The sequence below is a fragment of the Benincasa hispida genome, chromosome 4 (genome assembly GCF_027475165.1).
Source record: "Benincasa hispida cultivar pf3 chromosome 4, pf3_genome.v1.1, whole genome shotgun sequence".
Taxonomy (NCBI): Eukaryota; Viridiplantae; Streptophyta; class Magnoliopsida; order Cucurbitales; family Cucurbitaceae; genus Benincasa; species Benincasa hispida.
In genome coordinates this window covers 43,410,395-43,414,933 of record NC_143481.1, presented here as the reverse complement: position 1 = coordinate 43,414,933, position 4,539 = coordinate 43,410,395, and the positions used below count along the sequence as shown (strand labels likewise).

The 4,539-nt window shown below is 29.9% G+C and overlaps 1 long non-coding RNA gene across 1 annotated transcript; it reads left to right on the top strand.

The window, feature by feature from the left end:
- Positions 1-1,382: 1,382 nt before the first annotated feature.
- On the top strand, positions 1,383-2,864 carry LOC150036730 (uncharacterized). The gene is made up of 2 exons (XR_016528961.1): positions 1,383-1,697; positions 2,659-2,864. It is a non-coding gene; the product is annotated as an uncharacterized LOC150036730 (long non-coding RNA).
- Positions 2,865-4,539: the final 1,675 nt, after the last annotated feature.

Here is a 4,539-nt window from a genome sequence, read left to right as displayed (position 1 = left end):
TATTCTCTAGGGTTTTCAAGTCGCTTTAAGATAATTAGATAACTGACTTGGCCAAGGAGTGTGTTTGGTTTCTTGTTTGGCTGGTTGGTCTCGATCTTGGCCTAGGCTGAGCACTTCTTTAGGCTATATCTTGGGCATAAAAATGTTATTTTGGGTCGGGCAAGCGTAAAATATGTCTCGTTAAGCATTTGACAAGGGTTGGCCTCGACCTTGGCCGAGACTGAGTATCTTCCTTAGACTATATCTTGAGCCTAGCTACTTTGAGCCAAGAAATGTGTAAGACTTCTCCTATTAGACATTTGGCAAGGGGGTCGAGGCCCAAGCCAGCTCCCTTTTTCTAGGTCCATTTCGGTACTTTGTTGACATTTTCGCCCTATATCACATTTTTTCTTGATTTTGTCATTTTTAAATGTCAATTATACCGTTCGGTTCAAAATCACCCCTAACAAGAAGGAAACAACATACTCCATATTTTTGTATTATATATAACATCTTTTTTGTCAATTATGTTTCAACTTTAGATTTAATTTAATTTTATTAATCACTTAATTCCTAGAACGAAGTTGATTTGTTTATAAAAGTACAAGATGAGGCATGAAAAATAAAGAGTTTTTTTTCTTTAGATAATATTTTTTAGGATTATTTTCAAATATAAGAAAATGAACTAAAATATTTATGAATAATAGTAAAATAATACATTCTATCTGTGATAGTCCGTGATAGACAATATATATATGTCTATATCCCGCTTGAACTCATAATGTTTCGAGATCTTTTGATTGAAAATATATGTCTTAATCAATTAAATTATATCTATTTATGTTGGTTCAAACAAAGTTAAAATGAACTATATGAGATTGATATGAATTTTTAAATGGTGATTAAAATTCTAAACCATTGACAAGGGAAAGTGAAAGGACAATGAAACCAACTTTCTAAAGCAATTGTCTTTCACATCATTATGTTTCATTGTTACTTTATGTTCAAGAGTTTGGCCTAGAATGAATAAAGGGCTTTTATAATTTTATGAGTTGTCTTGTACCCTTTCTTCCCAACCAAAGTGCCATTTTTCTGTAGGGCTCTATGTGGGTTTATATATGCATGTTTTGCACAAGGGAGAAGGATTCATGATCCATGAGAAAAGGACAATAATTTTAGACCCTTCATTTCAAAGTTTGAATGATGATAAAGTGTTTGAGAATAAGAAATTTGAGATCATATACTTAGAAGAAAAAGAACGAGAAAACTATGTCTCATTTTACGTATCATTTTTTAGTGAGAAACTTTACTACCATACAACAATAAAATGATAAACTAAATACTATTAAAAAATAAATATTATTAAGGATTGTCTAAACAACACCCAAAACCCAAGAGCGAATTCAAGCTCAAGGAAAACAGCGAGGCGACATAGGGAAGTGTGTGTCCCAAAAGAAAAAGTTAGAGCCGCTACAAGAAACAATTTTTAGCGACGAAAATACTTTAGTCATACGTCTTGTGAAGAAACTAAAATTCGTTGCAATTTACACGACGAAAATTCAATTTGTAGCAAAATTTGAGACATGAAGCGGGAGCATTCTTCTCCTTCTTGCTGGAGTTTGTCGGCTAATTTTCACTTTTTTCCCTTGTTGTTGCTGGAGGGGAAGAGGATTTTGCTTCCAACCCTTTCTATTCTTCCGGGCTTCTTCCAATTTTTGGTATTTTTTGTCTTTGCTTCTTTAATTCCTTAAGTTCTGAACGTGTTTTGGCTTCTAATTTTGCCTCTTAAGGAGAAAATGAGAATAATGGTTTTCTTGACCTTTTTTGGTTGGATGTTTTGGAATGATATATTTTTTAACAATCAATTTCAAGGCTTATGCTCTATTAGTCAATCATGTCAAGAAATGTGAGGTTTATGATCTTGTTTGAGCTAATTTTCAATTATTTCTTTTGTTTTTTTGAATGGATCGGTTTGAGAAAGAACATTGGTTGGTTATAGTTCATATGGTTGAGTAGGGAAACGGATACATACTATGGAAAAGTTACTATAAATGATTACCTAACGAGGTCTGTGTGATTAAAATTTATTTTAAAGCTTAAAGTTTTATAAATTGTGAGTCTGGTCTATTGTGGATTCAAAGTGTGACTTCAAGGTTATGTGTGACTAAATTTTGATTTGGAGCTTATTTAATTTATATGATTTTAAGTGTTGTTTGTGTGAATTAAATTGTCATATCAAGTTCAAATGTGTGAATTTTATTCTGCCGTTTGATTTGGAGCCTATTTTCTTATTTTCCTTATATTGAGCATTTTCTTAGTACAACAATTTTGGAGTGGGAAATCGAACCTTCAATCTCTAGAGAGGAATGTTTTGTTAGTTATTAATGAGATAAGCTCACTTTCCCTATGGACACTAAAATTTACCTTTTAAGTATCGATCTTTCCCCCTAGTGGAAAAATAGTAAGGATTATTTTTAATAAAAAGAAAATATGATTAAATCTTGGATGTGGTTGAGGAGGGAGTTAATCGTTTTGTCATTGTTATTCTATTTGTGACTTTGATATATAACTTATGTTTGAAAAGGGGGTGATTTTTTAACTTCGAGTTGTTAGGACTTTTCCTATGTTTGGAATATGAGAAAAATTGTTAATGTTCTGATAGTTGTTGCTTATATGCAGGTATTAACAGATCATTATTGATGATACAAAGATGAAGGATCATTGACATTTCACTCGCATATAAAACATTTGGGAATTTGTTTTTCTTTTTGTCAACATTATAGCTTGAGTGTGTTATTTGTAGTTTTGAAACTTTATACAAACAACTACTACATTTGTATACGTTAATTTTCTTTTTATTAATATATCGGTGTTATCTTATTTTATTTGATTATTGTGTACACTATTTATTAGAATGGGTTGGGATTTCAATACAAAATGTAAGAGAAACACAAGAAATCTTGCAGCAAAAAAAGGTCTTTATCGAAGATGTAAATAATAATTTTTAACAAAATAAAATTTTGTGCTTAAATAAATTTTCGTAGCAAGAAATGTTATCACAAAATTGATTTTTAGTCGCAAAAATGCTTGCAACGAAAATTTGTTTTTTGCAATTTGTGATGTTTGTTAAATTCGTCACATGTTCGACGTTTATTAAAATTCGTCGTAATAAATATTCATCGATAGGGTTTTACCGACGTTTGTTTTTTCATCGCTGAATGTTTTTAGCAACGATTTTATAGCTTTAGCAACGTTTTATTTTCGTTGCTAAAAACAATATTTCTTGTAGTGAGCTTTGGGTTTCTGGCCAACCAATTGAACAGGTGAACATTAATACCAATCCAAAAATAAGCAGTCATGCCCAGTCTGGGCCCCTACAACCTCTAACACCATAACTTTAACATCACTGAAGTTACACATAATCATAGACATATGTCAAAGGAAGAGTATTATAAATAGTCTCGTTTGACAACCCTAATGGTTGAGTAAGTAATCTCAAAGGAGAGTTCCGAGATTACTTTTGTGTTTAGTTGAACTATATATTTTCTTTACCAATTTAGGCATCAAAATGTGGTAGATTCCATACCACATCAGTGGAGAAATATGAATTTAAAATTAACCAAAGAAGATTAGTTACTTAACTTTATCATTGATCAATTAAAACTCAATCAAAGTTTATTTTTAAAAAGAATGTTATTTTAAGTTTTTACTCTTCAGATAATCATTCCTATCTTATCTAAATTCTAAGAAATGAAGTGTAAAGATGACGTCAATAAAAAGTATGATTAAAAAACCTACCAATAATGGGAATAATTGCACGTGTGTGTACATATATATTAAAAAAATGGTAATAACACTTTTTTTAATTGATTATAATGTACATAATGGAAGCAACTATTAAAATATATTGATGTGGTAGTGCATGTGGTATGATTGTTGTAAAGCAATGAGTAGTTTTTTCTTTAAAAAAAATTATTCAACGAGGCTATTACAATTAAATTGTCTCATTATTAGACGTTGATATAAATTTTAAAATTTACATGTTATTTAATAACTAGACATTTTTACTATTTTTCTCCTATATTTTTAATTTTAAGATCTCAACGAATACATTTTCTTTTTTATATCGAAATTTTAAAACTTTAATACCAAGATTAACTTTCTTTGGATTCAAAAGGAAATTGAAGATGAGGGAATTATGTTGATTTCTATTTTTTTTAATTTCTGTTTCTTTTAGTGTACATTGTCATTAAATTATATGCGATTTGACTTGTGTGTTAACACATGATCTTCAATAGTTTTCTCATGGAAACTACCAATAAAAATCATTAGATGAACACGTGGGTTTTTATTTTTATTTTTTTTAATGGATCTCATCATAACTTTTTTTCCATACCTAAATTACATAATTTGGTTGTCACATGCAACAGTATATATATATATATATTTTTTTGTTTTTTTTTTACGAAGAGTCATAGACTAGAATATCTGCAAATTATAGTGCCTCATAGCTAGGGTATTAAATTGACATAACGTATCCATGAACCTATTTTTAAAGAT